Source organism: Azolla caroliniana, unplaced genomic scaffold (genome assembly GCF_043228905.1).
Source record: "Azolla caroliniana isolate FFs.n. ecotype wild unplaced genomic scaffold, voAzoCaro1.0.p SCAF_8, whole genome shotgun sequence".
Lineage (NCBI taxonomy): Eukaryota > Viridiplantae > Streptophyta > Polypodiopsida > Salviniales > Salviniaceae > Azolla > Azolla caroliniana.
Window position 1 is genome coordinate 17,347,434 of NW_028230443.1, and position 27,723 is coordinate 17,375,156.

Below are 27,723 nucleotides of genomic sequence, written 5' to 3' on the forward strand. Positions count from 1 at the left end.
AAGCCAATGGGTAGCCTCGTTTGAAATGACCACACTCATATAATTATGAAAGCTATAAAAGCCACTTTGTAGTGTCTTTTAAGCTTCTTTACAATCTTACGATTTCTCATATTGATTAAAGCTATAAGCCTCTTCTTCTATCTCCCTAATTGTAACTAAGAGAAAAGTTATATTAGCGATAATGATTATGAAACCAAACGCTAATCTCTATCTCTTGTTGGTGCTAGACCTCTTTGTACTAAGAGTGGTGATAATAAGATATTGTGTTCATTTTAACTCCTTCGTTTAAGTGTACAAGAGAGTAAAGCGAGAGAGTGTAGGAGATATATTAATATTAATCAACACTAAGTAAGCTAGTAGCCTAGAGTTATGCTAATCCGAATCTTATGCCAATGACATCAATGGGAGGTAAACCTCCATCTATCTATAGAGATGCTTTCGTGCAACACACAGAAACGGTTCATCTATTTGGCATGCTGTCGGGGATTAGATCGACACATGAAGCTATCGATGAGCTTTGCATAATCTCATGAGGCAAGACACTTAGTGAGGAAGAGGTGAAGAAAGTGAAGTCCACGGTTTTTTCCCCTTAGATTAAAATTTCTCCACTTAATATTCTATTATCTTATTTTTTGTTTAAGTTTCCCTTAAACACCTAGACATTAGCGCACACATTGTTTGGTTTTTACTAATCGTTTTGGCAAGAATGATCTGTTTCTAGATTAAAGTAAGATCAACATGAGTATTGTCGCCTCACCACTATTGGGCATTGTGCTTCAGAACACGTTTGACATTGACCACTTTGAAGTGGATACCCTAACTTGAATATCCGTTGTATGAATGTACAATGAAGAACAAGTAACATATGACCCAATCAATATTTTCTACATAAAGTACCTCATCTTCATACTATATATGTTTGTCTATCTGTTTATAATAACTGCATTTAATGAATACATTGTGATTCCACATCCGGTAGTTGTGTTTTTTAAGTTTCTCAACTAAATACTTTCTTTTTATATTATTGGACATTGACGACAAGAGATTCTGATTTTGTGCCTCGTTGGATGTAAATGAGGCCATGCTTTAGTACATGTTGTTTGGATTTCCAAGGACAATCCAAGCAAATGTGTTGTATTGTGTTTTGCTTGCTATCCCTTAGAGAAGCTCTCATACCATGTAAGGGGAAAGAAGCAATAACACACAAGGAGAAAGAGAGAATTATAGAGATGGAGAGGCAAGGTTGTAAAAGAAAACTCTATGTATTTTTCCATTATACTAAAAAGAACACTTTATATAGAAACTTACAAAACCATCTAAATATGTAAGTTATAATAAGTTGGAATTGATGTGATATTTTCTTGTGCAACGTCTACTATTTTTATATAGATATTTATATTATATCATAACAAGAAGGACATGCAATCAAAACAATGGATTCGAGGAATAATTGCATGCTTTTTTCCAATGTGATGGTTTGGGAGCATGCAACGTTTGGTACAAAGAGCACAGGGTAATGAAATCAAAATATATACAAATGATATCCATGGCACAATGGTAATGCGTCTGACTCCAAATCCAAAGGTAGCGTGTTGGATGAGGAGCATATTGACAAAGCCTACCCACTTCAAATTGTCATTGTACCCTAGGGTTGGAGACACATGATAAACAAAACTTATTTGATGAACCCATGTATAAGATCCTAATTGCCATCAAATTTATCATTAAAGCCTACATTTTTCTACAAATGAGAAGCCAGACTAAGATATGATTCTCATTATACTAGTGACTCCCAGCGCAGCAGCAATGGCAGTAAGGTGGCCATCGTCACCTTGGCCTCTGTGGCCACCTTCCCTGGGCTCAATACGCAGGGCCTGTCCATCGCTCGCATCGACTTCCCGCCCAACGGCGGACTCAACCAACCCCACGTCCACCGCTGCCAGTGATGGTGCTTCAGAATATGTTCGGCATAGACCAGTCTCAAGTGGACGCCCTTGCCGCTAGCGTGAAGAAGGCCATCCTGGCTTGAATACCCGTAGTATGAACGTACAATCAATAACAAGCGGCTCATGACCTAATCAATGTCTTCTGCATAAAGTACCTCATCTTTATACTATATCTGTTTGTCTATCCGTTTTATCATCACTGGTTTGAATAATAAATACATTTTCGGCATTGGACGCTCACAACAATCACCTCTGTAATCTTCTCTTTTAAATGGTCAATTTAATCATTCCAGTTTCTGTGTCCTTTTTGTGAAAACACACAATTAGGTTAATAAATGTATGCAGTTCGGGTGTCTCCGTTAGGCAACATTGTAGGAATTTACGGTACTATCTAACAAAGGATAACAAGTTGACACATGTGACTTAAAATTATGAAGTAAGAAAGATTGCATTGTATTCATGGTAGATGTTACATTTTATAGGCAAAAGAGATCATTGGGAATGTTCATTGTGATCAAATCTCACATGAATGGAACTTTGTAACTAATAGTTGTGTGAACAAAAGTCACGTTAATAGGTGGTTACATTAGTTATTTTTATTTAGGATATATTTCTTAGCTATAATAACGTCTTATTCCTATTATTAATATTCTATACCCCTATTGATGCAAGAAGGCGGTCTAGATGTCAATATGATGAAGCTTGAGATTTAGACCTACGGTGATGCTACATATTAAGTGCATTGGAACCATCTTCAACGTTGGTGCAAAAGTATCTTTATAATCAATGCCATGGATTTGGGTAAATCCTCTTGCAACTAGGCATGCCTTCAATCTATCAAGCTTTCCATTGGAATCAAATTTCTTTGTAAGTACCCATTTGCAAGGAATAATATTCTTATCATTGGGTTGAGGCACTAAACTCCATGTGTCATTCTTTTCTAGTGTATCAATTTCCGCTTACATGGCTATTTGCCATTGAAGTAGTTCGAGGCTTCGCAATGCATCTTTAACCGATGGATGGATGTTGTCAAACGGGGCTTGTGGTTCGTATTTTTGAGTATATTCATTCTCTTCATCTAAAGCCACCATTAGTGCTTCCATAGGATCGGTTATCTCGTAAATCTCATTTAGGAATCTATACTTCTTTCTCTTCATAGGTATAGGGCTTGCTATATTCACAATTAGAGTGGTGTGACCTTAAGATATATCTTTTGAAGTCCTAAAGCTTGAGTTGAATGGTGTGGAAATCCTAAGGTTTGATTTGAGGAATTTGAAAAAATGGATTGTGAAAAGGTGGATTTTGAAGGGGTAGAAGTTAAATTTTGAAAGGTTAGAATTTGAAAATTTTGAATTGTGAAAAGTTAGTTTGAAGGGGTAGAATTTGAAAAAAAATTGAATTTTGAAAAGTGGGGGGAAAAAACAGAATTTTCCATTGGGGTTTGCCAAGAATTGATGGGAGATGAAAAGCTATAAGAGAGGTTGTTTATGCTTGGAGTGGCAAGATCATTGCTTTCATTTTCTCTTAGCTCCATCATGCCATCACCATCGTTGTTGTTGTTACGATGTTCCACCTCTATGTTGCCTTCTATTATAATGCCACCACCAACCTCTCTAGCATCGCCACTCACTTCTCCAATGCTGCCACTTATTATGCTTGTGGATGTGTGCATGATATTTCTATTTGGTAGATTCTTAATGATCTTGATTTTATGTACCTCTTGGCTCTCCTCTTCTTCTTTGAACTCTTCTAATTGTAATGGTTCTCTCATGTTGTTGATATGCTCCTTCCCATATTCACGATTATTTACATAATGTATAAGGGGAATATTTTGTAAGATTATAGGGTATTTTGGGGATACTATTTGTTCGTAAAAAATGACGGATCGACTATATATAAATTTCTTATTTTGTGGGTTAAATAATTTATATCCCTTAATCCCCTTGAATTCGCCATATATCCTACCATTATACATTAAATACTATGGGGGTCTAATTTTTTTCTTAACTTGGGAGTGACGTGACTATAAGCGATTGCCCCAAATATAAGTGTTCAACATTAGGTTTCCTACCAAACCATGAGAAAAAAGGTGTATTCAATCTGAGTACCTTGTGGGGAGATCAATTTTGTAAATAACCTCTTGCCGTAGAGATGACCTCTTGCCAAAATTTGTTGTGTAGATCGGCCACTTGAAGCATGCTCTGGCTTGCATCTAGTAGTGTCCTATTCTTCCGCTCCACCACACCATTTGGTTGTGGATTGTATGAAGTTGTAAACTCATGTCTTATTCCTTGTGTCTTATAAAATGTCTTCCATTTTGTTGAACAATATTATCCACCGTTATCTGTTCTAATTGTTTTAATTTGAAATTGACATTGGTTTTCAATAAGTGCTTTTAAATAGGTTTTGAAGGCATTGAAAGCACCGATTTTACTCTTCATGAAGTAAATTATGGTGAATATTGTGAAGTCATTAATAAAGGTAATGAAATATCAATTACCGGTTATTGAAGGTATTTGTAGTGGCCTCTCAGTTTGATGAATATGGTGAGGGAACTTTCTTCTACTTTGCTTGTCGTAAATACATCCTTCACAAATAAATAAATATAGAAATGGTTTAGCTAATATACCTTCAACAAGTTTATGTGTTTGAATTGTCTTCATTGATTTTGGATGTAGGTGGCCTACCCAATGATACCATATCAATGTTTGATCATCTTGTTGATGGCTTGAAGCTATATATGCTTTAATTGGCGAATGATCCATCATCTTTAGTGGGTATAGTTTTCCAATCTTCGGACACGTTGTTTTAATTATATGTCACGTGGGTAACTTGTAACAAATTATAGTAGTGGCCTACCCAATGATACCATATCAACGTTTGATCATTTTGTTGATGGCTTGAAGCTATATATGCTTCAATTGGCGAATGATCCATCATCTTTAGTGGGTATAGTTTTCCAATCTTCGGACACCTTGTTTTAATTATATGTCATGTGGGTAACTTGTAACAAATTATAGCACAGTTGTAATGAAATTCAAGTATCGTTCTAGTTGATGTCGCCTCACTTACGGATAACAAAGTTCTTTGCAAATCCGGGGACAAGGTAAACATTTGAGATATAGTAATTTTGGATTTATTATTAATTGATAGGTAAATTATACCTTTTCCAAGAGCTAACTTGGTACGATTACCCATTGAAGCGTACCTCAAGTGGGTGATGAAGTGGATTGTAATTATGTAACCATTCTCGACTATGGGTGAGATGGTGGGTGGTTCCGGTGTCAAAGTACCATAATCTTTTCATTTGAATTTTGTTAGTTTGTACTTTTGACACGAATGCTTGTATGAAGGATGTGTCTTCATCTTCATTAGGTATTAATGCAAAATGTGCTTGGGCATTGAACGTTTTACCTTTCTTTCTTTGATCATAGTGGTTTCGACGACATTCTCTTTCTATGTGTCTTGGTTTGTTGAAATATCTACATATGATTGTGGAAGCATTGATTGCTCCTTGCTTTGATGGTTGATTTGACTTGTATGACCTTTGAAACTTTTGAAATCTTGGCTTTGAGAAGTTGGAATTTTGAAATCTTTTAATCGCACGCATTGCCATTGATCCATCGTTGTATTTCACCTTGCCCTTAATTCTTCGAATCTCTTCTCTTTTCATTTTTAGGAACATATTCTTCATGTTCGAAGTGTCATCATTTCCATGTGTGGTACAAAGGTGTCCCACGAATCTGGTAAAGCCCCCAAAATTAAATCAAATTTCATATCTTCATCAATTTTATTACCTGCCAGTAATGCTTGCTCGAGGGCTAACTACCATTTCCTGATAAATGTATCAATTCTTTCACTTTCTTTCATTTCCAATGTGACAAGGGGTTGATCTTTGTTGTTCTATCTAAGAGTTCATGACGTTCCTTCAAGGCCTCCCATATTTCTTTTGATGTTTCTAAATATTTTACTAAATCTATTTGTTCATCAGTTATATGCATAACCAATTCCATGCGTGCACCTAAATCGTTATTTTTCCATTCTATTGATTTTGTGATGGTTGTAGGTTGTGGTATTATACCTATCACAATGTCGATTAATTGTGCTCTTTCGAGGAATAGAGTCATCCTTAATTTCCACATTTTATAATTTTTGTTGTTGAGTTTCTCCATGGTGTATTTTCGTGTCATTGATGTTGTTTTGTTTGTTGAACTTGTGTTAGAATCCATCTTTGTAGATCTTTCGGATCGATCTTTTTGACGGTTGTTCCTTAATTCCTAGTTATAGAAGGCTCTGATACCATGTAACAAAGGATAACAAGTCGATACATGTGACTTAAAATTAGGAAGAAAGAAAGATTGCATTGTATTCTTGGTAGATGTTACATTTTATAGGCAAAAGATATCATAAGGAAGTTTGTAATGGGAATGTTCATTGTGATCAAATCTCACATGAATAGAACTTTGTAACTAATAGTTGTGAGAACAAAAGTCATGTCGATAGGTGGTTACATTAGTTATTTTTATTGTGTTTATTTAGGATATGTTTCTTATTTATAATAACGTCTTATTCCTATTATTAATTTTCTAACAAACATTACATACATGTCTCCGGTCGCCGACTCTCTCACTAGTGTTGCTAAACCTGGTACTACAACATTTGGTACTCTTACAATATTAAATATTAGAAATAATAGAAATTAATATTAATAACAAATATATCATAATTACATTAAACGAGAATAAACAATGTAACAACTTATTCTTGGGACTCTTGTCCACAAGTGACGGTCACAACACATTCATGTTAGATTTTCTCTTTTAGCTATAAAATGTAATATAGTATAGCTACAATGATCATAAGATAGTCTCTCTTTTATCATTAGATTAAGTTACATAAATACAATTGTTATTCTTTGTTAGATAGTACTTCAAATTCGTACATGGTATCCTAGCCTTCCCCTAGGAATTATAGCATAACCACCAAGAAGATCGATTTGGAAGATCTACAAAGATGGATTCTAACACAAGTTCAACAAATAAAACAACAAAGAAAGTACACCATGGAGAAACTCAACGATAAAAATTATAAAGAATGTGGAAATTAAAGATGAGCCTAATCTTGAAAAGAGCACAATTAATCGACATTGCGAAAGGTTTAATACCACAACCTACAACCATCCCAAAATTGATAGATTGGAAAAATAAAAATTTAAATGCATGCATGGAATTGGTATGCATTTAACCGATGAACAAATAGATTTAGTAAAAGAACTAGAAACATCAAAAGAAATATGTGATACATTGAAGGAATGTCACAAACCCTCATACAGAACAACAAAGATCAGCACTTTGAGACAACTTGTCACGTTGGAAAAGGAACAAAGTGAAGGAGTTGATACATTCATGAAAAACTGTTAGTTAGCCTTGGAGCAAGCTTTATGAACAGGTAATAAAATTGATGAAGATATGAAATTTGATTTAATCTTGGATGCATTATCAAATCTGTGGGACAATTTTGTCACCACACATGCAAAAGATGTAACTTAAAACACAAAGAACATATTCCTAAAAATGAAATGAGAAGAGTTCCGAAGAATAAAGGGTAACATGAAACACACCGATTTATCAATGACAATGCGCGTATAACAGGATTTCAAAAATCCAAATTCTCAAAGCCAACATTTCAAAAGTTTCAAAGGTCTTACAAGCCAAACCAACTGTCAAGGAAAGAAATTGCAACAAACCGGGACACATGGAAAGAGAATGTCGTTGGAAGCAATATGACCGAAGAAACAAAGGTAAAAGGTTCAATGCCCAAGCACATTCTGCATCAATATCGAATGAAGACGAAGACACATCCTTCATTCAAGCATTGATGTCAGAAATACAAACAAACAAAATTCAATTCGAAAGATTATGGTACTTTAATCAAAACAAACAAATTCGAGCACATCATCATTTTATCCAAGACTTGGTCGAAGCAAAAGAGATGTCACTCCAATAAATTTCAACCACAACCATGTGCGTTGATTTCGTTAATAAATCCATACCCAACACAAGCATTGGATATGTTGTTCCAAGACAGGACTCAAATCATAGAAACCAAACAAATAGGTTGCTTACATTAAGGAGGGGTGTTAGAATATTAAATATTAGAAATAACAAATACATCATAAATAAATAAAACGAGAATAAATAATGTAACAACCTATTCTTGAGACTCTTGTTCGCAATGATGGTTACATCACATTCATGTGATATTTGCTAACAATGAACATTCCCAGTACAAACTTCCATATGATCCCTTCTACCTATAAAATGTAACACCTACCATGATCATAATGTAGTAACTCTTTTATCATTAAATTAAGTTAAATGAATAGAATTGTAATACTTTGTTAGATAGTGCTTTAAATTCATAGAGATACAATACAATGCATGTAGACATCATCATAACTATAAGTATTACTTTAGCGGCCCATGCTACTTCTACAAATTCAGCTTCAGTGGTACATGACAATGTTACGAATTCTAGTTTTTTTATTGTCTTGTCTTGTTTATTAGTAGTGGGAAACTTCAAAGTGAGGTGAAAACCCACAAAGAATAAAGAAAAATATACAAGTGTCGATTAGACACTAGAGAGCTTAAAAGCACTCAAAGCAAAGGTTGTAAATTTGGAGTGTGATGTCTCTAAGTTGCAGACAATCAAATAGAGATTGCCTGAGGGATTTCTTAAAGAAGCGAACTTCATGCAGTTGGTTTCGATCAAAGACCTTATTATTGCGGGTTGTCTAAATGGTCCAAAGTGCCCAAAATCGTGTCCATTGGAGAAAATAGACATTGTCGGATAGGGCGCATGGAATATGTCCAAATATCCAAAAGTGTTTACCAAACCTTCAGCCAGGAAATTTGTGATAAAGAGATGCACTTAGTCTTTGTACAAATGTTGTAGTGAATGAACAAGTCCATAATAAGTGTGGGATTGTTTCCAATCGTCCACGACATCTTGCACAATGCGGCAAGGCTATCGATCGCTTTTGAAGATTCAACCCAGTCGGGAGCACACCCAATAAGCATCTCCATAGGAATACCCGTTGCTTAAGTGGAAGACCAGAGCTCCATAAGTTTGCAAGCCTATTATTCCACCAAGATTGCGTTTTGTGTAGGTTCCATAATGCATTTGCATGTTCGGGAAACCATGGGACAGGTTGCAACAACATATACACTGAATGTGTTGTAATGTTATGCATTGGAATAACAATGTTCCCTTTTTGTAACATCCAATCTTGAATCTTGTGATCTCCATTGAGAGGTGGCACAAGTACTAAGGAAAGCACCAACTCAGTGACTTGATTCCATATAACACGATGATGTGGCCCAAGATTATAACGACATGTCCTATCATTGAAGTGCAATAAGAGACCTTGGTCATTTACCACATCTGCAATTGATTTCAGCCCCTTCTTTGCTAAAAAATAAGCTTTCCTAGGCTCTTGTTCAGCTAATGACTGTGGGAATATAGCACTCAAGTGTAAGCTTTCAAGGCATAAAGAGTTCCCTAATTCTGAATTCCTACCTCTCCATTTTATGTGGTGTAATATGTCCTTCCAGTGCTTTAGAAGCTTTGAGCTAAACGGACAACGTTTGATGTGCATGTTAAGCTTTCCAAACACTACATCCCAATGATTAGTTTCCAAATGACTTAGTTTTCAAATGATCAAACATATCAGATAGCATTCTTGCCCAAGGCAATGTTTTTTCAGCAAATTCCGGCAATAAAATAGCTTTTCTAGCCAACATATGCAAATGCAAATTAAGAAAATTTAGCCGTCCACTCAATCGTGGAGTGCATATCTTTTCTAGTGATAAAAGTCGTATACCTCTATGCAACTACTTCGAGCACCAAAAGTTGCTTATGATTTCTGAGTTAATCTTTTGTATCATGTGTTTCACCCAATCAATCATAATTAAGTAATATTGCATATAAGCCATGAATATTGATTGCACTATCCTCAATTTGACATGGAGTGGCCATGTTGCAATTTTCCAGTAGCTTAGCTTTTGTCTCACTTTTTGTAGAACCCATTCAACCTTTCTTTTCCCTATTGCATTCCATCCCAATGGATAGCCAATATGTCTAACCATTTCATTTGGGCTAACAACTTAACCTAGCCACATAAGGTGATGCCAACTATATGATGTCAAGGGTAGAAGTTTGGACTTGTTGAAGTTAACATGCAATCCAGCAAGCCAATCCATACAATTTGAGGGCATCCATAATCACCCTCATATCATATGGATTGTTTTGTGATAGGAATGATGTATCATTTACATATGCTTGAGCCACGAAATCATGTCCGTCTTTCATTTGCAAACCATGACGTTGACCAATTGATACTAGATGATCCATGTACAATAGTAGTGGATGAGTTGCGATTGCATACAACAATGCACTTACAGGACAACCTTGTCATACTGATTTGGCTAAGCTCCATAAATCTAGTGCTAGACCCATAAAGCCAATAGATTACTTGAGACATTTTCGGACCAAATCCTAGTTTGACCATTGTGGCTACCACAAAATCCCATTGGATGGTGTCAAAGGCCTTTTCAATGTCAATTTGCATGAGCAATACATCTTGTTTGGTGTATTTGGCATACTCCATTCCAATATAAGCATTAGCAATATTATTTGTAATTTGCCTTCGAGGAATGAACCCATACTGGTTTACGTGTATGCATCCCAACAAAGTGTCCTTAATACGATTAAAACAATTATCTTTGCAATAAGTTTGTAGATCATTGGCATGAGAGTGATTGGTCGCCAATCCGAAAAAGATTCACACAATTTCTTTTTGGGTATTAATTTGACCAAACCTTCTTTCCATGAGATCAACATATCCCATTGTTGCCAAGCATTATTTGCCATAGATAGGATTAAATCCTTAAGAACATCCCAAATTTCTATATTGAACTCTAACGTAATACCATCCCAACTAGGCGCTTTGCCTTTCCAAAGGCCCTTTCGAGCCTCCAAGAGCTCCTCCATTGTGAATGTTGCATCCAAAGCAATAGCTTTATCAACACAAATAGTGGGTTGAACTAGTGACAAGAATGTATCTCTAGCTTGTTTAACTGCATCTGTAACAACGACATTGTTCTCAAATATGTGAGAGAAGTGAGTTACACATTCCTTGGCTAGTTCAAGTCGGTTTGTAGTCCACAAACCATCACCAGTTTTGATGAATTTAATGGATTCCATTTGGCATATTAGATGCAACCTTTTGAAGAAGCATTTAGAAGAGCATCCTTTGTCTTTCAATGGAATTTGCCTTGACCTAACTTGCCATTTTTCCAATTTATTTTTGTCATGTAGCATCAATGTGTGTTTGGCCATACACAATGCATCCTCTTCATGGAAAGTCAAAGATCTTCTATGTGCTAACTCCGTTAGGGCTTGACAAGTAAATTTGGCTTGTTGAGTGTAATCTCTCTGTCTTGAGACATACCACTTCCCATACTCTTGTATTATTGTTTGTAATCTATGTACAAAATGTACCCATGCTATATCAACATCTATGTTGACTTCTACATAAAGAGGAGGTATTATGTCATAGACCATCCTCTTGAAGAGTTCATGATTGAGGTAGTTGTTGTTAGTGAGCATAAGTCTCTTCCTTTGGAGATGCATTTCATAGGAATGATTCCCAAAATCAAGGTCTAGCCAAACAGTAGCATGATCTATATGCATTGTACATGTGAAATTTTCATACTGACTAGCATGCAACAAATACCATCTATCAAGCCTTGCATAGTATGCGGAGTGGGTGGTGTGATGAAAGGTAAAACCAGGAACATGTGGGTGTGTCATTTGCCATAAATCAACCCACTCCAATGAGCTTTGCATATTATACCACTGACCTTATTCCTCTCTCAACATATGTGAGTGCCCACTAGTGTTATCACTTGCATTTGGAGAGTTGTTGAAATCTCCAAATATAAATGCATTTTGTGGCCATGGATAAGCACAAATGTCTTGCCAAAGTAAAGCTCTATCCCTTGAGGCATTGGGGGCATATATTCCACCAAAATCATATGTCTCGCCATTTATCATGCATCGCACAACCATCCACCTCCCACGTTGATCATTATAGGCAACCGTTGGATTTAACTCATGTTTTATTATCATAAGCACTCCCGATGTTGTACCTTGTCTTGCATAGAAGATGTCAAAACCTCGAAATGTCCCAACTTGACCACTGAATTCAACTTGTTTATGTTCTTGAACACAAATTACATCTGCTTCAGAAGAGGTAATATAGTTCCAAACTAATTTCCATTTACTAGGGTTACAAAGACCCCGTATATTGAAGGAGACACATTTGACTTGTTTATGCATGATTAATATGGTTGAAGATATAAAACAAAGCAAAATACTAATATGATTGCATATTAGTATCACCGCCATGCTTATTTGCATGAAGCCTAATATCTGCATTTGAACCATCTTTGTAAATGTCCACATGTGAGCCTCTACTCACCCTTTTCCAAGTTTCTGAGACTGAAAAGAACATTGAAGCATTAATCTGTAAAGATGAACCTTGATTCTCAAGTGCGTGAGTTTAGTTTCTCACCACTATAGGCGTCTTACTTCTAAAGGATTTCTTAGATATTTGCCAACCTTCATTCTTCTCTTTGTCCACATCAAAGGTTTGTTTCAAATCGTGTAGGTTTGATTGCACATTACCAATTGTCTGCGGGACTTTACTTTTCTCTTTGTCTTGTACTCTCGGTTTCTGAATGGGTTGCATCATAGATTGGTTTGTTGCCTTTGAAGAAGAAACCTGGCTATTTTCTTTCAATGATGCATGTTTCAACATTGCAGTTTCAGGTGACTGAATGGTCAGTGTTGGGCATTTTGATTGCATATGACCAAACTTGTTACATGTGTAACATGCACCCGCAAATTTGCCCCATTTCAGCTTGAAAGGTCTTGCACTAATAATTGGATCATCCGAATTGAGGGTGATACCTTCCAAGATCGGAACATCTATGTCCCAAAGAATGCAAAATCTATTAGAAGTACTTGTAGTTTTTGGGGGGCATACTACTCTCCCCATTCCTGCTGCAATTGTAGATAACAAGTGATTCCAATTTCGTGGAAAATCAAGCACTTCTACCCAGACGGGACATTTGTGACGAATTAGCCCTTGATAGTCTTTTGTCAAAGACCGCGACAATGCATGAACCATTTGATCTCTATATGTTAAAGGAGATTCCTCAAGTAATTGCAGTTTTGTACTTTGGTTCTGATAGCAATAAAACCCTCTAGCAACGAAATAAACTCCACTAACTGCATAGACTTTAAACATTGCATTTATCCATTGAGTCACATCATTTGCAGAAGGCATCTTCCCAGGAAAGAAAAGAATAATAGCATTTGACATGTACACTTTTAAAGGATTCAACAAGTCTTGTGATGGGACAATAAATGTCTTGCTTGGCAAAGGCCCATCCCATGTCTTCCTAGCCTCTGCAAAGTCCTCGGCTAAATTATCTTGACGCCATTTTGTATCTACTGGATCTTCTATAATTTCTTTCCTCTTCTTATTCCATACAGAAGATGATTGAGCCATCCTTGTCAACACTAATGTGGTAGACCTGCCACTTTGTATGTTGAAATGTAGAGAGGTCTAACAAAGGTAATGAGAGGAGCAAACCCGGTGTCTCACAACTTAGGTCGAAATAGACAGGTCCTGAAGTCTGTACCCTGCTCAGATTTGAGTGAATATGACATGCTCAATCCATCCAGAAGGCTCCAAAACCCCCAAAACGACTCAAACCTTGTTCCGATTCCGACTCCAGATGAGGGAGATATGAGACTTGAAAGGTGAACTCTGTCTCTCTATCTGTCACGTCGCCCTCTCTCACTCTCATAGTTTTTTTATTGTCATGAGACTACTAATCCTAACACTATAAAAGAAAACCCATAAGACTACTAATCGATGCCATGAGAATTGATGGCTTCCCAGTTCGAAGTAGACCAACCAACTACCAACTAGTGATTTGATTAGTCTTTCCGATTGAGATTGTTTATTTGTTAAGTCATGGTTAGATCGGTGTTTTGGGTACTACATAAAATGTTAAAGTTATGATCTAAAGATAGATAGATAGAAATGAGAGAGAGAAAGAAGGGTAATGATCCACTCGACCACCCCCGAGCGAAGGGATCGAGACGGACTCGAGCCTCGATCGGCGTCCCATACCACCGTCGTGGCGTCGAGTCATACCTGGAGCTGGCGTGCTCCCTACAAGAGTTGACCCACGACAATGTCAGAGTCTCGATGTAATCAAAAGATGATGAAATGAGGATAGTTAGGCCTCATATTTATGGTGATACCCAAGGCCCCCAAGCAAGTTCACACTTGGCCTTATAGGTTGTCTCAATCTCGAGGATTAAAAGTAATCCTCCCCTTCTTTACACTCTCGTTTAACCCTCACACTTATCCACATGTATAGAATACTACGATAAATTCTCACCACGGGATATTTAATTTATATGGTCATGCCAATAACATACTCCCCCTCTTTAAAACATTGCACTCTTGCAATGGAAAGTTAGGAAAGTTAGTTCTAAGAGTATTTTCGCGTTCCCATGTGGCATCTTTGATAGATTTATCCATCCATTTAATTTTAAATTCTCGTATTATTTTAGTACGCAGATTTTTTGTTTTAACATCGAGAATTCTTTCTTGTACATGTGGTGTAGAAGATAATTCTTCAGAAGTAACCAAAGTTTCAGTTGTAACTGTATTGTCGCCAAAACCTAGCAATTCTTTTAGATGACTTACCTGGAAAACAGGATGGATTTCAACGCCATCGGGAAGAGCGAGACGATAGGTTGATGAACCAATGCGTTTGAGGACTTGAAAATGTCCACAAAACTGTGGGGCTAACTTAGCGCACTTACCCGTAGACAATGTCTTAGAATTGTGAGGTACACGTAAAAACACCTTTTGTCCAGGGTTGAATACACGAGGTTGCCTATTATGATCGGCATAAAAATGCGCTCTATCTTGAGCTGTTTTTATATTATCTCGTGCAATATGCAACATATCTTGCATATCCCAAAGAAAGTTTTGCGTACTTCACAACTCATCATGATGTATATTAACATCAATTGGGGCTCGTGGCTGAAAACCATACATCAACATAAAAGAACTATATCCCGTCGACGTATGCTTGGAGCTATTATAAGCAAACTCCAAAATTGGGAGATAACGTTCCCATTTTGTTGGTTTTGCACCAACCTATGCTTGAAACATGTCCTCAATAATTTGATTTACTCGTTTTCTCTGTCCATCAGATTGAGGTTGATCTGTGGAGCTCACGCTCAACATAGTTTCTAACTTCTTAAAGACTTGCGCCTAGGAGTCACTAGTAAACTTTGGATCTCAATCACTCACGATATCCATTGGTAACCCATAAAAATGAAATAACTCGTCAACGAATTGGTAAGACAATTCAAGAGCTGTTACCGTGGTTTTAGTAGCAATAAATATGGCCATTTTAGTTAGTCTATCAACCACAACCTAGATGGCATCATGGCCTTTTTGGGAGCGAGGAAGGCTAACAATAAAATCCATGGATTTACTTTCCCACTTATTATTGGGAATGTCCAAGGGATGTAAAAGTCCTACGGCTTTAAGTCATTCAACTTTGTTAATCTGCATTGGTGACATTTAGTCACATAGCTATGTATGTCAGGACGCATCTTAGGCCAATAGAATTGAGTGGAGATGAGAACGAGTGTGTGGTGTATTCCAGGGTGCCCTACTAAGGGTGCATCATGTCATGAACAGTACTGAGACAGAGAAGGAATTAGTACTAAACGAAGGATTAGTACTATGAGAGGTGTGGAACTTCTTCGAGAGAAGGAAGAAGTGAGCGAGACAGAGAGAAAGAGAGAGAGAGAGAGAGAGAGAGAGAGTGATGATAAGAAAGATATTTATTATATGAAGAGAATATACAACGGTGGCTAAAAGGCTTAAGACTGGCATTGAACCAATTTGGTTCAACATAATGCCTAGTGCCCTCTTTTATAGTGTTTTCAGGAGTAATCCTGAAGCTTCTAGAATGTTCCAGAGAAATCTGGAATATACACTAATTTCCTATAATAAAATGTAAATGAAAATAATATCCTACGTATTACAATAGATGGTCTAATGGTCAAGAGCTCGACCCATATAACCTAAGGTCATGGGTTCGAGTCTTGCCATATCATGACACTATCCCCCCTTTAAAACGACGAGTGTCACGAGTCGTCTTGGATTGAGGACCCGGTTTGTGTGGATATTGACGATGGAAGTCTTCAAGAAGAGCACGAGCATTGGTTACATTCTCGATCGGTTCCCAAGTACGTTCGCTGGGACTATAGCCTAGCCAATCGACTAGATAGTAGAGCTTGTTGTGAACAATCTTGGAATCAAGAATGGCGGCAACCTCGTACTCCGGCCCATCTTCAAGCTCGATCGGGGGTGGAGGTTGGATAAGACGTTCTGGGATGGTGCTCTCGTGGTAGGGTTCGAAGAGAGAACTATGAAACACCGGATGTATCTGAAGTTGAGGAGGTAGATCGAGACGAAAAGCAACATCATTAATCTTTCCAATAATACGGAAAGGACCTAATCGCCGATAATCCAACTTCTCACATGGGCGAGTAGTCTTGATGTGTCGTCGTAGCAACCACACCCGATCTCCAATATTAAAACTAGATGGAAGTCGATGACGATCCGCGTAGACCTTGTGTGTTTGTTGAGCTTGCTGGAGATGAGTAGATAAATCCGCTTGTATCTTGCGTAACCGCTCCAAACGATCCTCCGCGCACGGATTTGTGGACACCTCTGGGGTTTCAAGTACACTCCACCGGGGGTGACATCCCGTATAAGCATAAAATGGCGTAACTTTAGTGGATGCGTGGATAGAGTTGTTATAGGCAAATTCGGCGAAGTGGAGAATATCTGCCCAGTCGTCCTGATGATAGCTGAGAAAGCACCGCAGATACTGCTCCAACGTTTGATTTGTTCGTTCAGCTTGGCCGTCAGTTTGTGGGTGGTAGCCGGAAGAGAGGTTACAAGTGACCTTGAGCATGTTAAAAAGGTGCTTCCAGAATTTTGACACGAACTGGGGTCCACGGTCGCTGATGATACTATCGGGGAGTCCATGATGCCGACATACTTCACGCATGACAATTTCGGCAGTGTCTTCACTGGAGATCTCCTTAGTACATGGCAAGAAATGAGCCATCTTCGTATATCGATCGACCACCGTTAGAATCGCATTGAACCCCTTAGAGACTAGAAGGTCTGTGATGAAGTCTAGAGCAATGGATTGCCACGGCTTGCTTGGAATTGATAATGGTTCTAATAAACCATATGGATGATGCCTTGGCATTTTCGCTCTGCAACATGTATCACAAGTCCGAACAAAATCCTCGACAAATTGTCGCATACAGGGCCACCAGAATGATCGTTGTACTAAATGTAATGTTTTAGTACTACCAAAATGCCCAGCTGTATATGTGTCATGACAGTTTTGTACTACTCGAAGGCGGCAAGAACCATTAGGAACATACAAAAGTTCTTTAAAGAAGAGTAATCCATCATGGTATTTGAATTGCCGATAGTCCGTACCTGGTGGTTGCGACTGTGAACACGACGCTCGAGAGGGATCAATTTGTGCTAGTATAGCTTGGGCGAACGCATCTGTCTTCAAGTCTTCACGTATGGTATCGATAACGCGGGAATCCATAGGCATGTCAAAGATTTGTGTTGCTTGTAATCGTGCCGGTCCCAAGATGACTTGTTTTTGGTTATCGAAAGCTGGCTCGCCGGGACGGGGTGCTAGATACGAACGCCGTGATAATGCATCTGCCTTCCCTTGGTGCCTCCCCGGACGATATGTAATTTTGAAGTCGAAACGCGTGAGGAAGTGGGCCCACCGAGCTTGACGTCGATTCAACACACGAGCATCCTGAAAGTAGGCAAGATTCTTGTGGTCACTAAATACGGTGACTGGATGAGAGGATCCCTCCAGAAAATGCCTCCATTGCATAAAAGAATCCACTATTGCCAATAGCTCCTTATCATGGATTTCGTAGTTAATTTCGGCGGCATCAAACTTGCGTGAGTGAAAAGCCACAGGATGTAGCTTTTCATCATTTCCCTGTTGTGACAGAATGCTCCCCAATGCAAAATCCGATGCGTCAGCTTCGATAATGAATGGTTTCTCCGGATCGACATGAGCTAGAATTGGAGCCGATGTAAATGCTTTTTTAAGACTCTCGAAAGCCATGTCCGTTTCTTCAGACCAGATGAACGGTTGTCCCTTCCTGGTAAGTTGTGTGAGAGGTAGAACGATCTTTGAGTAATCCTGTATGAACTTCCGGTAAAAATTGGCAAAGCCTAAGAAGCATTGCACATCCCGTACCGAACGCGGAGTCTGCCATTCTACCACCGTTCTGACCTTAGCTGGGTCCATGGAGATGCCTTCTGACGAAATGATGTAGCCGAGAAATTCCACTTGGTTGCACCCGAAACTACATTTTTCTAGCTTTGCATACAGACCATGTTCTCGAAGTCGTTTTAGTACTAATAGTACATGAGAATCATGTTCTTCTTGGGTCTTTGAATAAACCAGTAGATCATCCAAATAGATGATCAAATAATCATCCAATAGATCTCGGAATATATCATTAGCCATGTGCTGGAAGACTGCCGGCGCATTAGTGAGGCCGAACGGCATGACAGTATACTCGAAGTGCCCATATCTGGTGCGAAACGCGGTCTTCCATTCGTCTCCTGGTCGGATCCGTACGAGGTTATATGCTCCCCGTAAGTCGATCTTCGTGAAGAACCTGGCACCATTGATCCGTTCTAAAAGACTTGAGATAAGGGGAAGAGCATACCTATTCCTGATTGTAACCTTATTCAAGCCACGGTAATCTACAACGAGACGAAGCGATCCATCTTTTTTCTTGATGAAGAAAATGGGCGCACCGGCTGGAGATTTCGAATGCCGAATGAAACCATTTTCCAAATTCTCCTCTATATAGGCCCGAAGGACTTCCAGCTCGGTTGGTGACAAATTGTAGATCGGTCCCCATGGCGGCTCTTTTCCCGGTTGTAAATCGATGGGGCAATCGTACGGTCGATGATGAGGAAGTGTGTTGGCTTGTACTTTATCGAACACATCGGTGTAATGGCGATACTTCTCGGGAAGTTGAACGGTGGATTCTTCTTTAGTGGTGTTGGAGGGGTTTACTGATATTGCAAAGAGGAACATTTCCTCCTTGTGCCCTTCTTTACGCAACTGACGTAGCGAAATGGTTGCCATCTTCTGAGTTGACCCTTGGGTTTGTCGACACCGGATTTCTCTTGTTCTCCAATCTATGTCAGGGTTATGTAACTCGAACCACGGTAGTCCTAAAACTATAGGATGTTCTGGGATACTAATAATATTAAATGATACTACACATACTAAGTTATCTAGGACAATATTAATGGGCTCTGACTCTTCTAGGATATTTCCGGAAGCAATGGGACGTCCATCAATGACTACTACAGAGGCTGGACACTGGAGTTTTCTTAGGGATATCTTATGAGCTTGAGCAAATTTCTTATCCATAAAGCAAGAGTTAGCTCCGGAATCTAGGAGTGCTAGGACATGTACTGGAGGGGTACTTTTAGTACTAACTATTACTTGGGCTACGAACACATCACTAACTTGCTTAGAGGGAATGGAACCACTAATGGGCTGCACAGATCTAGGGCTATCCAACCAAACGGCTCCTATTTTGGCTGGACTTAGTCGTTTAACTCTTCTTCTAACTGACTAAGGACATCAAATTTGTGTGCTAGATCTGGGATATTAGTACTATTAGGACTATCAGATATCCCTACTGAAATAGGTTCGGATTTAGTACAATTAGAACTAGCGACTATTTGGTTTACCTGTCTTCTTGGCCTATGGGGGCAATTTATTGCGATATGTCCTGGTTCACCGCAGTAAAGACATAGTCGATTTGTACGGCGTCGCTGCTTTTCTTCTTCGGATAATGGCCCTCGACGATGTGTAGTGTCAATCTCCATCGGAGTCGGAGTATTCGCTGGAGACGCATTATATGACTCCCTCGGAAAAGGTCTTGCTACCACTGAGGCATAGGTGGGCTCTGATCTTGCCCTCGGCATCTGTAGCTGTCGTTCCGAACGTCGCTCAAAGAGGCGGTTGTCACATCTCACCGCGCGACTGATTGCTTCTGTTAAGGACTTTGGCTCTTCGGGGAAGGTCAAGAGTAAATCCTTGACGTCGTTGCGTAAACCATAACGGAATTGCTCCATCAACGCTTGATCATCCCAAGGGATATCGGCGGCGAGTAGGCGAAAATCTGCAGCGTATGCGGAGGTTGGACGGTCACCTTGGCGTAATCGCCGGATTTTGTTGATTGCGGTCCTGATGCTGTCAGTATCTCCGAAACATGCTTTAAACTCACCTAGAAACTCTTCAAAATTGTTGAGTAACGGAGATTCCTTTTCTAATAGTGGAGCGAACCATGACAACATTGAGCCACTTAACAAAGTGCCTACTAAACCCACTCGTGATGCATCGGTGGGATATCGGGAAGGATGCATTTGAATAACTAATCGTACATGGTTAAGGAACCCTCTAAACTGCGATCGCGTTCCATCGAACTTCGTGGGAAGGCCAATCTTAGGTTCTTTATGAATCCCTTGTGTTCCGGGCCCATGTTGTTGCATCGCTACGATGGTGGCTTCGAGTTGTTGCACGCGTAACGCAAGTTCCCCATGTTGTTGTTGCGTTTGCTGCTTTTCTAAGGAGATTTGCTGAAGATCCCCGAGCAACCGTTGGTTTTCTTGTTCCAAAGCATGGAACTTCTCCTTCAAGCATTGGAATTCCGAGAAAACAGATTGATATTCTTCAGCGCTAATAGTGGCCATGGGATGAAAGAAAAGAGGAATAAAAGATTAGTAGGAAATGAGAGAGACAGAAGGTAGGAAAATTGGTTCAAACTGTCATGAACAGTACTGAGACAGAGAAGGAATTAGTACTAAACGAAGGATTAGTACTATGAGAGGTGTGGAACTTCTTCGAGAGAAGGAAGAAGTGAGCGAGACAGAGAGAAAGAGAGAGAGAGAGAGAGAGAGAGAGAGAGTGATGATAAGAAAGATATTTATTATATGAAGAGAATATACAACGGTGGCTAAAAGGCTTAAGACTGGCATTGAACCAATTTGGTTCAACATAATGCCTAGTGCCCTCTTTTATAGTGTTTTCAGGAGTAATCCTGAAGCTTCTAGAATGTTCCAGAGAAATCTGGAATATACACTAATTTCCTATAATAAAATGTAAATGAAACTAATATCCTACGTATTACAATAGATGGTCTAATGGTCAAGAGCTCGACCCATATAACCTAAGGTCATGGGTTCGAGTCTTGCCATATCATGACACATCATGGCATTAAAAAAGAATTCTCTTTTTGACCTCAGGCAAATCTGGAACACAAACCTTCCCATTACTGTAAAACAGACCGTTAGCCATGTGAAAGTATTCCTTCGAGGATGTGGTGGTGTCTATTCCAGACTCAACTCTTGCCCAATATTTTGCAAAATAACTGTCATCAAGATACTTTCCTCGAAGGTGATCATAAAGATCTGATGTTATTTCAATGAAGCAAAGAATGTTAACTTTACGGATATGACTTAGTGCATCAGTGACAGTGTTCATGGAACCTTACGATATCATATGGAAAAATCGAAGTCCTGGATGAGATCAACCCATCGTGCCTTACGACCTTTTAGATCTTGTTGGTCACAAAAATATTTCAAGGACTCATGGTCCATAGTTACCACAAACCAATTTCAATAAAGATAATGGCGGCATGTTTTGAGCGCATGTATAATTGCAAATAACTCCTTTTGTTGAACAGTATACCAACATTGAGCAAAATCAAGTTTCTTACTCTCGAATGCTATTGGTTTACCATCTTGATATACGACAACAGTTATAGCATAATCGCTTACATTGGTTTCAACTTCAAAAGGTTTTGAAGGATCAGGTAAAAGAAGCGAAGGAGCCTTGCACACCAGGTCCTTGAGTTCCTTAAAGGCGAGGTCTAGTGTAGCATTCAACACAATAGATTTTGTAGACTTACGCGTTTGACCTTTTAGAAGATTAGTAAACGACGTCGTCAATTGTGAATAATTACGAAAGGATTTTCGCAAAAACCTGACAAAACCAAGGAATGATTGAACTTCTCGAATATTCCGAAGAGTGCGCCAAAGTTTGATTTTCTCAATGCGAGAAGGATCAATTTCAACTCCTACTATCCCAGTGCTCGACGTAAAATATGACACCATTTGTTTGTTGTCATCACAACATTTAGTTCCAATTGGGAATCGCATATGTTGTGGCCAGTGCATATCCTTTGTTTGATTTACATAATACTATGAAGCATGTGGAAAGAGACAAGTAATTATTACCAAGTCACGAAGCATTCAAGGACATCCAATTTGGCATGTTTTGACCTACACTCTTTTCAAATAAATATATTTATGTAAATGAGTTGCAAGAATCTCTAAACCTAGATATAGAGAGCCCAACAGTTTGACAAGTGTTGGGGCGAAACGACTTGAGACATTCAATATATGTATCTTGAAGCAACTCCATTCTTCGCAAAAGGATTATAATGATCTGTGACAATGAGCACATGGGTAGAGGTGAATGGTTATTAATTGAGTGTGAATCAATCAATCATGCGTCGTTTAACAAGCTACCATCATAAGCTTGCAACTCATAATACACATATGGCAATTTATCAATGTATAGTCCAATGCCATATGAGAATATACTTTGTGCTCCAAAGCATTGTAAAGGACACATCCATAATTGCAACTACACATGGAAGAAAATAATTGATGAGAGTTTCTCTTGTCTTACATGTGGGGTGCGATCGTTGATGCAATAGAACTTGTTTGGTGGGATAATATGATTTCAAACCCAACGGGGCGTGTAGAGTTTTGGGTAGTATCAACGTGTTTATAGTGGTGACCCCCTCGTATACATACATACTAGAAAACTCTACGGTATTAATCTAGAATCAAAGTCAAGAGTCACACTATGACGTCATGAAGGAAAAAGAGAGAAGATGGCGTCTTCTTCAATGATAAAGAACTCGCTCAATTCTTTTCCTTTTCCTCCCCAATTTTCCTTTTACTTTTTCCTTCGCCATTGCTTTTACTTTTTCTTCATCATCTCGCGACGTTTGGTACATCCTCATCCTTTACCCAAAAATCAACAGCGCGTGGCCGTTGGTCTACAGCGTAGACGGCACGACACACAGACAGAGAGTGAGTGTCTTGTCTATATATAATAATATATAGGACAGGAGCTCTATCCAACCAACGCATATACCTACTCTCTCTTTAATCACACCAACTCTTCCAACCTCTCTCTAAATCTCTGCAATCGCATATCGCATAGCCTAGAGCACATAATCAAAGTTACAACACTACTCCTATTTCTTTTCTTAGACATGGCTTCTTCCCTGGCCTCCTCTTCCATATTGCTAATCCTCAGCCTTGTTGTCGCTCTATGTGTCACGGCTCCTCCTGCCCAGCTTGTGGGCGCAGCGGACGAGGACCCGCTCCAAGATTTCTGTGTGGCCAATGCCAATGCAGCTGCGGCCATCACCATCAATGGCGTAACCTGCAAACCAGCCGACAACGTCACAGCCCAGGACTTCACATCCACACTGCTGCGAGCAGCCTCACCATCCACTTATGATTCCTCTTATACTACTGCCTCCAAGGCGGCCAATGTCACCCTCGCGTCTGTAGCCAACTTCCCCGGCCTCAACACTCTGGGCCTGTCCATCGCTCGCATCGACTTCCCGCCCAACGGTGGTCTAAACCCACCCCATGTCCACCCGCGTGCTACTGAGGTGCTCTATCTGGTGCAGGGCACGCTCACCGTCGGTTTCGTCTCCACCGCCCCCAACAACACCCTCTTCCAGGCCACGTTGTATGCAGGCGATCTCTTCGTCTTCCCCCGCGGCCTCGCCCACTTCCAGATCAACCTGGACAAGAAGAATCGCGCGCTGGCCATCGCGGCCCTGAACAGCCAGAATCCAGGGGTGTCTCAGCTTGCTGTGGCCCTCTTTGCTGCTAACCCACCACTGCCCGGCACAGTGCTTCAGAATACGTTCGGCATCGGCCAGTCTGAAGTGGATGCCCTCACGGCCAGCGTGAAGAAGGCTACCGTAGCTTGAATACCTGTACTCTAGTATAGTATAGCAAATAAACCTCATCATCCTTATACCATCGACGACCTATGTAGCTATCTATCTGTCCGCTGGAATGAATTCGATTTAATAATATATATATATATATATATATATATATATTGTGGTCACAATAATCACTTCGTAATCTTCCGTTATAAATGGTCAAATCATTCATTATGTATGTTTTCTCTCTCTCTCTCTCTCTCTCTCTCTCTCTCTCTCTCTCTCTCTGTAAAAAACAAACGAAGTACGTATGGTAACAAGTGTGCCAAAAACACTACACCTAAATGTTGTGTCGGAAGGCAAAGCCACTTATACTACCACTACACCTCCGAAGTTTTTACACACAATGAAATGCACAGAAATGAGCATGCATGCATACACCTTTGACAAATAGTCATACATGCACATTCATGGTTAGGTTACGAGCATAATCGTAGCCATAGTTGTGGGCTAATCTATATGCATCTAAGACAGGTAACAATAAGTTGTTTTTGCTAAAACATGCGATGCATTTAGTGTATAAAGAATGTAGTTGCATTTCAGATAATTTAAATGAAGGATGTTTCAACCAACGTTTTGGTATGGGAGTGAAATTGGATGATGAGATTCTTGCATTATGGTTGTTAAACACTCTTCCTAATTCATGGGAAACTTTTAGGGTATCTTTAACTAATGCAACCCCAAACGGAATTGTGACTACGGAATATGTTAAGAGTAGTGTTCTAAACAAGGAGATGACGTGAAGGACACAAGCCTACATCACCACATTCAGAGATCTTGATGATTGAGAGAGGGAGGAGTAAGCATACAAGCCAAGGTCAAAACAATCGAGGGAGGAGTAGAAGTAAATCAAAACCCACGTATAAAGATCTAGAATGTCATCTTTGTGGTAAAACAGGACACATAAAGAGGTATTGGTACAAATGGAAAAAGGAGAACCGCACATCTAATGGTAAGCATGAAAAGAAAGGTAATGATGATAATTCTAACCATGTTAATACAATGTCCTCAAATGATTTATATGATGAAACCCTAATTCATCTTGCTTACAATGAAACAAATTGGGTTGTTGATAGTGGGGCATTGTTCAAAGTCACATCTAGAAGGGAGTTGTTTACTTCTTATACTTCAAGGGATTTTGGAATTGTGAAGATGGGTAATAATGGCCTTCAAAGGTGGTAGGCATCGGGACTATTTATTTGGAGACCAATACAAGATCGAAGTTGATCCTCGAGGAGGTAAAACATGTGTAACCAGACATTCGTTACATCTTATCTCCACTAGCAGGCTAGATGATGATGGCTATTGCAACATCTTCAATGAGGACAATGGAAACTCACTAAGGGCTCATTGGTTGTTGCTTGCAGTAAGAAATGCTCTAGTTTGTATTTATTACAAGTGTTTATCTCTACTAATCTTGTGAATGCAATTGAAAGCAACAAAATGTCAGAGCTATGGCATAAAAGGTTGTCTCACATTAGTGAAAAGGGAATTGATTTCCTAGCAAAGAAAAGCTTGCTTTTAGGTCTAAAAGATGCGAAGTTAGACATGTGCAATCACTGTGTGGTAAGGAAAACAAAGAAGAGTCTCGTTCAAACATCATTCTTCTTCAAGAAAAGAAGAGGTACTTAGAGCTGGTACATTTAGATGTTTGTGGTCCTTCAAAGGTAAAGTCAATAGGTGGTGCACTCTACTTTGTTACTTTTATTGATGATTATTCTACTAGAAAACTTTGGGTTCGAACATTGAAAACTAAGGACCAAGTATTAAATGTGTTCAAAGAATTTGTGGAATATTGTGGATCCTTCGATGCATACTGTCGAGAGCATGTGATTAAGCATCAAAAGACACCACCAAAAACCCCACAACTAAATGGTTTGGTAGAAAGGATGAAGAGAACTCTAGTTGAAAGAGTTCGATGCTTGCTCTCTGATGGGAAGGTATCCAAATCCTTTTGGGGTGAGGCTTTGAGTACCGTTGCATATGTTATTAACCTATCTCCTATTGTTGCATTGCAGGGCGATGTTCCTAATAAAGTTTGGTATGGTAAGAATGTTTCATATGATCATTTACGTGTGTTTGGATGTAAATATTTTGTACATATACCTAAAGATGAATGGTCTAAATTAGATGTTAAATTTAATGAATGTATTTTTATTGGGTATGGCCAATACGCGTTTGGTTACAGATGTTATGACCAAATAGAAAGGAAGCTTATTTGAAGTCGTGATGTGATATTTGTTGAGCATCAAGCTATTGAAGATATTGAAAAGGTCAAAGGATCCAACACTCAAATAGATGGTGGTCTTATTGATTTTGACCTGATTCCTACGACCGAAGATGCTACATATGGAGATGCTTCCCAACAAGACGAAGACCATGAGGATGTTGATGAACTAGGTATTATAAATAATAGGGTTGTAGTCATGGTTGTAACATACGTAGCATACCGTACGCGTACAATACGTATGCTACGTATTTTATAAGTATTCTAAATTTTTTTTTATAAGTTCTTAGAATACGTATTTAAAGGTAAAATACATTGAGTACGTTTTGAATACGTTGAATACGTCGAATACTTGAACACCACTAATGTTGAATGCAAAGATACTTGGAATTTGAATACCATATAGTAAATACCAATTATCTTTATTGCCCATGGATAAATGGTTATCTATGCTACAATACATTATGCACGTGATATACATATTTTTAAATGAAAGTGAACATTGCAGATTTAAGAAAACAATTGAAGTTTGAATCAAAACACATATCCTTTGAACCCTCAAATCATGGAAAATGAATAGAGTGATAAAAAAACTATTAGAATTTAAAACTTTCTTCATACTCATAGTTATTGGTTCTTAAATTCAAAATTCAAATAAATATGTAAAAACCAACAATACATTATCTCCATGCAATTTTCAATTATATTTCTTCTTCTACATCATCATTAGTAGATTCTGTTGTTGTATCATCATAGTTGTCCACATAATCACTATCAGAAGATGAATCAACTATGGCTTTCTCAATATCTTCATCCTCTTAATCTCCATCATCATTACAAAATTCAGCATTGCAAACCTCAGTTGTAGTTTGTCGAGTAATTATCCTTCTTGTACTTGCAACTCTCGCACAAGCATGACTATGAACATATCCACGACCTCTTCTAATAGTGTTAGAGCTTGATCCCACCAATCCTTCATCTACTATCATAGTGGCAAACTTAGATCTACTTTGAGTAACCCGACCAATATGCATAGCCTTTGCTTCCTCAAAATATATTTGTGCAACTTGAGTATCAATATTGGTTGTTAATGGAGGCATTTCAATAGTCTTTTCAATGTCTATCTCATCAAGATTTACCTAAATCAAATAATATTTTGGTATCGTAATAATGATTCATAAT

At 38.8% G+C, this 27,723-nt stretch overlaps 1 pseudogene; it reads left to right on the forward strand.

The window, feature by feature from the left end:
• The first annotated feature begins 23,463 nt into the window (after window positions 1–23,463).
• LOC147861147 (putative germin-like protein 8-1 pseudogene) lies at window positions 23,464–24,298 on the forward strand (annotated as a pseudogene).
• Window positions 24,299–27,723: the final 3,425 nt, after the last annotated feature.